At 38.0% G+C, this 12,688-nt stretch overlaps 3 pseudogenes; 1 reads left to right on the top strand and 2 right to left on the bottom strand.

Annotated features, from left to right (window-relative positions):
- Positions 1-630: 630 nt before the first annotated feature.
- On the bottom strand, positions 631-2,405 carry LOC131780634 (uncharacterized; annotated as a pseudogene).
- A 1,258-nt stretch (positions 2,406-3,663) lies between these two features.
- Positions 3,664-4,591, top strand: LOC131773341 (uncharacterized protein KIAA1958-like; annotated as a pseudogene).
- A 3,436-nt stretch (positions 4,592-8,027) lies between these two features.
- On the bottom strand, positions 8,028-8,899 carry LOC131773295 (uncharacterized; annotated as a pseudogene).
- Positions 8,900-12,688: the final 3,789 nt, after the last annotated feature.

Here is a 12,688-nt window from a genome sequence, read left to right as displayed (position 1 = left end):
TATATATTTTGATGATGAACAAGAAGCATAGAAACCAAAAAAATAAAGTCACAGATGTACATTTTGTTAGTGTTATGGGGAACTTGTTATGATTTGGAAATAAAAGTTAATGTTGCACATGCAATATTGAAGACTTCCAAAAGAGAGCAAAAATTTATGCCCATGTTTACTTTACTGAAAGGTGTGGAATAAGGGTCCTTGGGTGAGAGCGCAGTGATTAAATAGAGCAGAGACCCTTTGGCTAATTCTTGCCATGCACTGAACAGAAAGTAAGGTTAGAAGTTCATTACAATATATATATATATATATATATATATATATATATATATATATATATATATATATATAATTTGCACAATGGAGAATGTGCTTCCGTTTTCAACGCTTTATTCAAGACCCGACGCGTTTCGGCATTTGCCTTCCTCAGGGGCCTTAACATGCAATTGTTACAGAGTCCTAATTGGTTAATTGTGTGACGTAGTACAGTGCATGTAGCTTAATTAAATGCTGAGTAAAATCTCTCGTAAACAATTAGTGTTTCTAATTGGTTAACAGTTTTAAAACCTTTATAACGTATGTTATAAACAATTTATGTACCTAAAACTTTATAAAGGTTTTCGCGTAAAAGCTTTATCCAGTTCTTTTGTTTAGTCCATATGGCTGAAAGGAGTTTAATGTTCTTTGCCAAAAAATCTCTCTTTCTCTAAGGACTTCTTTCTTTTTGTCAGTCTCTAAATGATCTTTTCGGATTTGCTCTATAATGGTTATGGTAACATTATTGTTAAAGTCGTGAGTTCGTTTGTTATGTAAAAAGTGTTCCGTGAGTTCGCAGCTACTCACTCCCTTTTTAATATGGTTTCTGTGATTGTTTAACCGTAGGTTAAATGCAGTTTCGCTTTTGCCAATGTATTGAAGTTTGCAAATGTTGCACTCGATTATGTAAATGATCCATGACGATTGGCAGTCCACTGTATGAAATATGGTATAGGTCTTGTTGTTATTGGGACTGGTGAAAGTTGTGGTCTGGTTGATCTTTTTACACCAACTACACTTCATTCTTTCACATGCTCTACATCCCTTTGGTATCAAATTCTGAGGTGTTTCATTTACAAATCTTGAACGAACAAGTCTGTCTCGTAGACTTTTCGGTTGTCAGTAGGCTACTAAAGGTGGCTTGTTGAAGATGAGTGATAGTCTTTTTGATTTGAGAAAGTTCCAATTTCGTTTAGCAATTTCTGCAATAAATGTGGTATGGGGGTTAAATGTAGTAACCAGAGGAATTCGATCTGTTGGTTCACGTTCTTTGGTCTGTAAACATTCCTCTTGAGTCAATGTTAGCACTTTCTGCATTTCGTGGAGAACTTTGCGTTGTGCATAACCACACGCTACAAAGAAATCCGAATATTCCAGGATTCGTTTCTTCAATGTGTCTGTTGAAGAGCATATTCGCCTCAACCTCAAGGCTTGACTGTATGGGATGCTCCGTTTCAGATGAGGTGGATGTGCTGATGTCCAATGGAGGTATGGATGAGTATCAGTTGGTTTCTGATAAACATCTGTACTGATGTTGCCTTGATTGTCCTTTAGAACAGTCGTATCAAGGAAATTCACTGAATGTGCAGAGATTTCGTGTGTAAACTTGATTGAGGGTGCTACACTGTTAAGGTAATTTATGAAATTAATCAAAGAATCTTTATCACTTTTCCAGATAAGGAATATATCATCTATAAAGCGTACCCAGAGTATGATATGGTCCATCCACTCTGTTTGGTACACGAATCTTTCTTCAAGTCTACCCATGTATACGTTTGCAAAGTTGGGAGCGACTCTGGTTCCCATGGCTGTTCCTTTGATTTGAATGTAGTGTTCATTGCCAAAGGTAAAGTTGTTAAGCTTAAGAACCTTCTCGAGGAGACACGGTAATGTCATCGGTGATGGCTTGTTCTGGTTCGTTTTGCCTAGCTCTTCCTCCACAATAGTGAGTCCTTCATCTGTGTCTATATTCGTATATAGGCTTTTTCAGGTAACTTGCCCAAACTCCGTATTTGCTTAATGAAGTGTGTGGTATCTTGTATGTATGACGGTAGCTTTTCTGCTATAGGTCTCAAAAATTCGTCCACATAAGCTGATAGCTTCTCCATGTGGCTGTTCACGGAGGATACTACTGGTCTACCTGGATTGTTAACTTTGTGTATTTTGGGGAGCATATAGAATATAGGAGTCCTTGATTGTGCTGGTCTTAAGAGTTTAGCTACTTCTTCTAATTCTCCGTCGTCCATAAGTGTATCTAAGCACTGGTTTATGAGCTGTTCGTGTTCAAGAGTGAGATCTCTTCCTACTCTCTTGTAATATTCTTCATTGTCTAGTTGGCGTTTAGCCTCCTTTACATAGTCCTTTGCATTCATGAAGACCGTAGCTCCGCCTTTATCTGCGGGCTTGATGATTATGTCCGTGTTGTTGCCTAGTCTAAACAAAGCTGCTCTCTCACGTTTGGTTAGATTATTGCGTGGAGATCGTATCTCTCATCACTGATTTCTTGCCTTAATTTGTCAATATATGTATTAAGGTATGGTTCCCTTGAAGGTCCAGTATACACCTTGCGCTCCTTCTGGTTCAATTTTTGAAGAATCGATGGTTGGTATCCAGGGCCGTCTATTACGTCTTCTATATTCTCAGGAGTGTGATATTCCTTAAGGGTTAGTCTACGGGCAAAGGCATCAATGTCCTTACTGATTTCATATTTTCCTGGTGGCGGTGGTGTTGGGCAAAAGTTAAGTCCCTTACGTAGAAGGTTTGTTTCCGGCTGCGTAAGTTGAATGCCAGATAAGTTTACTGTTCGTCTACTTAAAATATTCTCTATGTGTGTGGATTTCTAACGTGTCATTTCTTTGGGTTTGACTTTACTCATTGTCCATTTCCGTTCCGATATCTTTTCAGTTTGGTTTCAATCTCAATCTTTGTATCTGTTCCTGGCGGGTGGGCGACCGCTTAAAAAATACCGCCGTTGTGATTGGCGCTTACCTCCTTCATGCTGGTTGTAATCTAGTGATTGTTGTTGGTAGCATCTGTAGCCCCACTCTCTGTCCCTTGATGATCTTTCATAGTACCTTCTTTGGCCACGTTCTTCAGGTGGTATTTTTCTTCTTGTGGGGTCCGACTTATTTGGGGTCAGTTTCTGACGAATGTGTTTCTTGACTACTTCTGCATATGTTTCAGTGCCATGATCAAGTGGTTGATGTTCTGCCTCTTGCACCGGTTGTTTATTCTTACGGGCAGTTATATATATATATTTATTATATACTCAACAAAATATCGTGTTTCTGATTGGTCAATGATGAATGCATAAATAGGTTATAGAGTGCAATAGAGGTTATAAAGTGCAATACGGAGAAGTTGCCATGGAAACGCCAAATTATAAACAAATGGCTGACAGCCGGTTTGCTTTGTCAAACCAAAACATCGTTGAGCAACTTAAAGAAAATGCGAAAAACAAAAACACGTTGAAAGCTACACAGACCTGGTTAAATGTCTGGCAAACATGGGCGACTCAACGAAAAGTAAACCCAAAAATGGAAGAATACGAGCACGAACAACTCGATAAAATGTTGCAAATCTTCTACACAGAAATACGCACAAAAGTACGAACCTGAGAGTTTAAAATCCATGCTAGCAACCCTCGACCGCTATTTAAAAGAGCATGACTACAAGTACTCTATTATACGAGACCGAGAGTTTCACCAGTCGAAGTTGGTACTCGAAGGGAAAGTGAAGTGTCTCCGTCAACAAGGAAAAGGCAAGAGACCCAACGCCGCGAACGCACTGACAGCCGAAGAAGAAAAAAATGCTATGGAGTGAACAAAGTCTCGGCGACTGCATTCCAAGAGTTCTTTCCCAGATGATGTGGTGGATCTTGACTCAACATTTTGGCCTGAGGGGAAGACAGGAACACCATTCAATGGAAGTCGAGGACTTCAGTTTTTGTGTGGACGACAGCGGCACAGAGTACGTCACATTTAAAGAAAATCCTACAAAGACGAGGCAGGGAGGACTGAACACAAAACATCGTAGTGTTCTGCCAAAAATGTTCGCTACTGGCGTTGAGAGATGTCCTGTTGAGTTACTGAAGCAATACCTTAGTAGGCGTCCTCAAGAGCTGCGCGACAAAGGTCCTTTTTACCTTGCCATAATCGAAAATCCCAAAACAAATGTTTGGTACAAGAAGCAGCGGCTCGGCGTAAACAGCATCGACAATATGATGACGAGCGTCGTCAAGAACACAGCTCTGGAAACAAGCAAGAAGAAATTGACTAACCACACCGCAAGGAAGACAGTTGTGAAGAAACTCAGAGCAGCAAGCGTCAAGAGGCAGTCGATAATCCAGGTGACCAGCCACGCAAGTGAAAAGTCTCTTAACGACTACGATGAAGGTAGCGAGAAGGAACAGCGACAGCTTTCAAACATTATCAGCAATGCTCCACAGTCAGCAGCCTCCAGCAGTTTTCCTGGTCTACCAATGTGGTCTTCTCCTGCAACGACTTCAACGTGTGAACCGCTTTGTACCTGCGATGTACACTCCATTTTCGGTGGGTAAAACTTTTGGAAACCAAGAAACGAAAATTATCCTCTATGCTTTCTCACATTCCATCTATTCATCTCCCATTCACAACTTGTTTGCGGTTTCTTTTGGCATGAAATCACAGAAGCGCCCAATGCAGCTTTCCTACCTTCTGTTTTGTTCAATCGCTGAGCAATCAATGCGCCTGCAATCATTTGCTCCGTGCATTCTACCCATACCGATACAACCCTTCCCTTCCAACCCTTTTCTCGATACGAGCCTCGATTAAAGAAACGAGGCTCGATTGAAAAATCGAGGCTACATTGGAAAATCGAGGCTAGATTAAAAAATCGAGGCTCGATTGCGTAATCGAGCCTCGTATGTCGCAGAGTGGCAAAACGAGGTATCATGGTCATTTTAGATCGAGAGTTTTTGGTCTGGTTTACCAGAAACCTTGAGTGATCCAAAAATTATACATCTACGTATGCGCTGAGAGCCGACGTCTGCCAAACGAGTCTCGTTACGTTAAACGTATCTCGTTTCGTCAAACGAGTCTCATTTCGTCAAGCGAGTCTCGTTTTGACAAACGAGACTTGTTTCGATTCTCGGACAAACGAGTCGAGAAAATCGTTTGTGGAGTGACTCATAAATCATGACGATTAAAAATCGAGTGGTTTCCCAGAAACCGTGAGTGATCTGACTTTAATTATTATCTAATATTATTGTGCCAGTCCTTTGACAATAAGAATTTCAATTTGTCAGAAAAGAAGCTTTTATTATCTGGAGATATAGAATGTAACCCTGGTCCTGTAATAATACATAACTTATTAAATACGCGGTTACGTAGACACGGATTGACACCACTAGATGTTGGTGGTAGTGGTGATTGCTTTTTTAAATCTGTATCACATCAATTATATGGGGACTCGAGTCATCACTTAGCAATTAGAGCTACAAGCGTTGAGTATTTAAGAACAAATCCAGAGAGATTCATTGAAAGCTACATAGGTACATCATGGCTGGAATATTTGTCTATGCAACAAACATGGGCTGATAACGTCACTATACAGGCAGTAGCAGACTCGATGAAGTTAAATATTCATGTAATAGAATCTAGGGAAAATTTTGCAGCAATGACTGTTATTCAAGGAACAAGTTTGACACTGCACCAACGATCTATATACCTAGGGCATATTGGAGAACTGCATTCTGTCTCTACTTTGCCATCTCTTCCAGAGACAAGTGCTAATCAAATTACGAATGAGAGTTCCTATATAAATACCATGTTAAACCATGGTTATGGAACTGATACTAAAGAAAGGCTTAACACTTACATTAAAAACTATAGACTGAAAAGAAAGTTAGATAAAGGTGCAACAAAAAAAGAAACAGGAGTACATGAAACAATACAGGAAACAATATAGAGCAGATAAAGCCTCTGATAGGAGAAAAGAGGAACAAAATGAATACAAGAAAAATTATAGAGTGATGAAAAAGGTTCAAAACAAAGAAAAAGGTTTAGAATTTCATATTGCAAAATTCCAGCAAATAGTGTCTCAAGGTCCCCTCTATATATGTACTTGTTGTGATCAATTGTGGTATAAGCATAATGTAGTTCGTGCTGATGCTCTCAAACAGTGTAATCCTGACATAAGCAAACAATAATTACAATAATTACTTGAAAAAAAATTCCTCCATGTGCTGTCGTTAATGGTATGGTATTTGCACATAAACCAGCTTTTTTTATCTTAATGAACTAGAATGTAGATTGTTAGCTCCAAGAATTGCTTTTCAAAAACTTATGCAGGCTCCTGGAGGAAAGCAACTCAAAATACATGGTAATGTTGTCAATGTACCGGCAGACGTACCTAACACAGTGAGAATTTTATCATGGCTACAAAGGGGGACTGGTACGATTAAAGTTAATTTAAAACGGAGGTTACAGTACAAAAGTAGTGCGCTATCACTTAATATAAGACCAAATAAAGTTATTGAAGCTGCCACTTGGCTTATTAGTAACAGTGATTTGTGTAAAGAGGAAGGTGTTGTATTAAGCGAACAGTGGATTGCCACATACAATGAAGAATTACTCTCACAGGTCGAAAATGATTCCAGTAAACAACCACAGCAATATAAAAAATGTAGATTCTTCCCAGTTAAAGGGCATGTAAACCCAAAAAACATTCATTTTCTTTCCACATAGATGTTTAGTAAATATATCAAGTACACCAAAGGTACCATTCGTTTTTTCTCAAAAGTCCATTTTCACTTTGTAAAAGCTCTTCCAAATTCGAAACATTCGCCATCTTGAATGGCGCCATCTTTCCTGTGACGTCACGGGTGGGCCCTCCAAAGTCTCGTTTTATAATCGCGTGAGGCACGAAGGAGTCTTTTCTACAGCCGTTGTTTGCCGGTCTCATCATGTTTTTTTTTTACTTACATTTTTCTTCAGTATATTAAATTTTTTCGTAATGGTAAAGCGTTGTGTCGTCCAGTTTTGTGCTGATTCAAGCAAAACTGGGCATACAATGCCGAAATATTTCCAAATGACACAAATTTGAAGCGACAATTTGTGAAATTTGTTCAAGTGAAAATAGCCGATTTCGTCGAGCCGTTCGAACATTCTGTTGTTTGTAGCAGTCATTTTTCTTCCTGGTGCTGTACCGACAATTCAGGCCTTACTAGAAGCAAATTATTCGGAAGTGTAAAAACGACCCATACAGTCGGTAGACGACGAGGATTCGGAAGTGGCCGACCAAACTGAGAAAGAAGTTGAGCTCTTCAAAAGTTAGAAATCGATTTACATGAAAACGTTTCGTTAATTAAACAACGATAGCTTTATTGGTTCTCTAAAAACATCTATTTTCTCATCTAATGAAAGATTATGGGGAAGCCAGTCGTTCTGGAGCCAGCGCTGAGCCCATAAAAGACACTGACCCTTCTGATCCTTTGCCTGAATTCGAAACACGTATCAAAGAAAGAAAATTCGTTGATGTCAGTGTGTAATAACGTGATCTGGAATTTTGGTGGTTCGATGCAAAGAATTCTATACAGGATCCCATAATCAACCCTTATGTTCTATAAGAAAATCCATGTCAGCCCCACTTGGTGCTTCCTTTGAGAAACCCTGCAGAGAATCAGCAGAAGATTTGTGTCACGATTTTCACAGCAATGAAAATACATTCAAAGGTCAGTAGGACAATAATCATCATTTTCAGTACAACTTAAAAGATCCTGATTTCAGCTTGCAAAACTATCTTTTCAGTATTTCAAATCGAAGCAAACACAAACAGGGTTGGATAATTATGAAGACCACACAAGGAAATGTATATGGTACAACTTGTTTATCGATGGAAATGCTTCGGAGATGAAGGAAAGCAATAAATAAATATCTCATAAAGAACGGGCACAACTTCCAGTGCTGTAAATAATAAATAACTAAGATCTGCATTAACATATACCTTTGTTTCTCTCATAGGTTTGGCGGTTTTAATCCAGTGTAAGGCGATCCAAAATCCGCTGGAAAAATGTTTCGGATATTGTTTACCGCACAAGATGGCACAGCGACCCTGAAGTGTTTGCTGAGATATTCCCAACACCAACGAACAAGCTATCTGTAGACAATTTAGCGAAATTTCCTGCCAGGAAAGAAGCGAAAAACAACTAGCTCTAGTACTGTATTATTAAATCAATGGCAGAAACAACCCAAGCAAATCGATCTCAAAATGTAATAAAACAGATGAAACAGAAAAAATTTGGCTTACTCGTTTCCAGTGTGATTATCTGTGCCTTGCTGCTGCCTGTACGCGTTATTGGCCGTCTCCAGCACCCAGAAATCAAGGCAAATTGACTGAAAACCTGGATGCTCAGTGTTACAACTTATCTGGGTTTCAGGCCCTTGCTACTCTACTTTTTGCCACAATTGCCCGATTTCCGTACAAGAAACACTTTCATGAGTTGTCGGCATTGGTTGACAAGTTCCACACTCGCACCTTTGTACAAAACACTCTCAGAAGCTCAAGTTTAAAAAATTTCTGTTGCATTCTTTTAGATTGTACCCTCGCTTTATTGGATTTTCATGTCAAATACAAATAAATCACACAGTAAATTAAATACCAGTCTGAGTTTCCGAGGAGGTCGCATCGCTGTCGACATGTTCTGTACTGTCTTGTGCAGATCGCTTCGGTGAACACTACGCGGCTCATATTGTTAAGGACGTGTCCCAGACTCTCCTGAAGATTCTGGATTATCCCCGTCGCTGTCATATACTAAGCTTAAGGCATTCGAGTCGCTATCTTCTGAAAAAACATCTTCCAAACTACCGCTACTTACACGAACTCCCATACCAGTTCTACTGGGGAATATGTGTTGCGCAATATTTTAGTTCCACCGCTTACGTCACCACTTCTTGCAATTGTTTTTACCGGAAATGGAATTTCAGTTGAAAATGCCGATTTTCTCCTAAAATAAGTCGAATTGGACAAAACGAATTTCGAATTCGTTTTCTACGCCACTTTTTACATAGTATAAGAAAAACATGTATTTTGGGGTTTACATGCCCTTTACGTGATGAAGATCAGTGGAGTGAAGATGAAGCAGAAATCCTGACTGGTGTAACTGACACCTTGCTTACCTCACCAGATTTTTTAGAAAATGATGAACGTCAACATGTTCTTAATGTTGCACCAGCAGAAGGCAGTAGACCATTGAGTGTATTTAGAAATAAATACTGTGAAGAATTAGCATATCCAGGTATATTTCTTGGACAGAAAAGACAAGGCAATAAAGACCGCATTGTGAAAGTTCATTACAGTGACATATGTAAATCAGAGCTAAGAAGATCTGATAGAAGAGCTGCCATGAATGTTGAAAATATATTCTATAACACCAAAAAGCTGCAGATGAAAATTATTTAAGGGAAGTCAAATGTTTCTCTTAGAAAATGCAAGGGTGGTAAGAAAATTTCTTTAAAAGCAGGAAATTTGAAGCAAGAGGGAGCATTAGAAAGATTTATGCACCATGATGAAGGTTTTAAATTCTTAAGACATTTGAGAGGATCATCTCCATATTTTGAGAAAGCTAAAAAAGATCTTTTTGCAATGATAAGACAGTTGGGCCCAGCTTCATTGTTTTAAAGTTTCTCATCAGCTGAAACTCAGTGGAAACATCTTCTTAGAATACTTGGTCAACTTGTAGATCAAAAGGAATACTCTGATAATGAGCTAGAGAACTTAAACTGGGATGAAAAGTGTGCACTAATCCAAACTGATCCTGCAACATGTGCTAGACATTTCGACTATCAAATAAGTCAGTTTCTTAGACAGTTTTTTTTAGGTGATGCTCAACCATTAGGAAAAATTTCTGACTGGTTTTATAGAGTTGAATACCAGCAAAGAGGTTTGCCTCACATTCACATGTTATTATGGTTAGAAAATGCACCCAAGTTTGGAGAAGATAGTGATCAAGAGGTAACATCGTTCATTGATAACATAATTACTTGTCAAAAGCCATCAAATGATGTTGATCTGTTGAAATTGGTTAACAGACAAATACATAGACATTCTCATACCTGTCGTAAGAAATTAAGAAGTGAATGTAGATTCAATTACCTGCAACCTCCAATGAAAGAAACAACAACTCTCTATCCTCTAGATACAGATATCACCCAAAGTCAGAGAAAGTTGCATGAAGATACATGGAAAAATTTAAAACAACTTTTAAATGATGAAAAAGAAGGGCAAGATATCACTTTTCATGAATTATTATCAAATTTAAATATCAGTGAAAACAGTTATATTCTTGCTGTAAGATCATCAGTCAATGCCCCAACTGTTTTCTTGAGTTAAGGATTAACAACTATAATTCTGCTTGTTTGAGTACATGGAGAGCAAATATGGATATTCAGTTTGTCCTAGATGTATATGCATGTGCTGTTTTCATGGTCAATTATATCTCAAAGCCTCAAAAAGGGATGAGCGAACTTTTACGACAAGCTTGTGTTGAAGCAAGAAAACACAATTCAAGTATTAAGCAGCAAGTAAGGGATATTGGCAGTAAGATTTTAAACAATGTTGAAATTGGCGCACCAGAAGCAGTATATATTGTGTTACAACTTCCCATGCGAAAGGCATCTCGGCAGGTTGTATTTATAAATACTTCTCCCCCTGATGAGCGAGTAGAAATTTTAAAGCCACTTAACAATATTAGAGACATGACTGTGAGGAAGTTTTTTAACTGTTGGTTTGATAAAAAGATACACCAAACGTTCAGCTAGTCTAGAACAGGTAACATTAGCAGATTGGGCTGCATGGTATGACTCAAGTGGAAAGCAATATATCAGGTAATCAAATGAATTTGATACTGATAACCTTTTGTTAGGAACAGCGATTTATGATGAGAATGATGACAATATTGAGGCTAATGAAAAATGTACTTCAGGCAAGACCAAAAAGAGAACAACAGCTAGAATAATAAGAAGTGTCTGGTTTAACAAAGAAACTGAACCAGAAAAACACTATCGTGAGCTCATTATGCTTTTTACTTCATGGAGAAATGAAGAAACAGACTTGATTAGCAATTCCTAATCTTATCAACAGCAATATTTACTCTTAGCACATACCATCTCTGAACAGATGAAACAATATGCTGTTTACGATGATGACTTAAATCAGATTGAAGAACAAATCAATGACATGGAAGACTTTGAAAATGATCATTATGACTTGATAGCACCAGCTACACAAAATGTTGAATACCAAGATCAGGCAGAGGGTACTCAAGACTTACAGCCTGACTTCAATGAGAACTATAATCTATCTGATGACATTGGAATTCTTTCAGTTGATATGAACCAACAGTCGTTCATACTAAATGAATTACAAGATGAGGAATATAGGCAAATGGTTCAAATGTTAAAGAAAGAACAAAAAGAATTATTCTACCATACAGTACATCTAATTAAAACATCTGATGAGCCATTTTATTGTTTCTTCAGTGGAGGGGCAGGAGTTGGGAAATCACATTTAACTAAAGCTTTGTATCAAGCAGCTTTAAAGCATTATAACACTAGAGCTGGTGTAGATTTTCTGAAGTCAAGGTATTATTGCTAGCACCTACTGCTAAAGCTGCTTTTCATATCAAAGCCAACACAATTCATAGTGCTCTTGTAATATCTGCATTTCACTCATAGAAGAACTACATACCTCTTGATTCAAGCAGACTCAATACTCTAAGATGTAAACTTGGGGGAATCAAACTGGTATTTCTTGATGAAATATCCATGGTTGGTAGCAACATGTTTCATATTTAAATAAATAATAGACTTAAAGATATTAAAGTTAGTTCATTGCCCTTTGGAGGGGTGTGTATCATAGCCATTGGTGATTTACTTCAAGTTAAACCAGTCATGGATAGTTTTATATTTAAAGAAACCCAAAATTTAGAGTACAGTATTCTTGCTCCTAACCTCTGGCAAGAACATTTAAAATGTTTGAACTGCATGAAATTATGAGGCAACGTGATAGCAAATTGTTTGCTGAAATGCTAAGCAGATTAAGAGAAGGTAAACACTCTGCTCAAGATATCATGAAATCCAAAGAACGAGTAATAGAAAGCAAAAGCAAAAATTATCCACTAGAATAACCTCGCGTCTTTGAACGAAATGACGAAGTAAATAAATTTAATAACAGAGTTCATTTGTTATGTCTGGCCCTAGGTACTCAATCAAGGCTCATGATAGTGTCATTGGGGCTGAATCTTAGAAACTCAGGGACAAAATACTAAAGCAAATTCCAGTTGATAAACCAAACATGACAAATCAATTGCCTACAGTCTTAAACCTTGCATTAGGTGAGAGAACAGATCTCTCTTTCAATATAAGAACAGATGATTGTTTGACAAATGGTGCTAGTAACATAATTAAAATGCTTCAATTACAACAACCAGACAAACCTTCTGGTATTATATGGGTACAGTTTGATCATGCCGATATTGGAGAGAAAACCAGAAATGAAAATCGACATCTTTATGTCGAAAGTATAGAATCCAAATGGACACCTATCAAACCAGTTACTTCACAGTTTGCAGTAGGCAAGAATAGAACAGTACAGGTTGTTAGAAAACAGTTTCCATTAC

This window comes from Pocillopora verrucosa, chromosome 3 (genome assembly GCF_036669915.1).
Source record: "Pocillopora verrucosa isolate sample1 chromosome 3, ASM3666991v2, whole genome shotgun sequence".
Taxonomy (NCBI): domain Eukaryota; kingdom Metazoa; phylum Cnidaria; class Anthozoa; order Scleractinia; family Pocilloporidae; genus Pocillopora; species Pocillopora verrucosa.
This window is presented reverse-complemented; position numbering and strand designations above follow the sequence as displayed.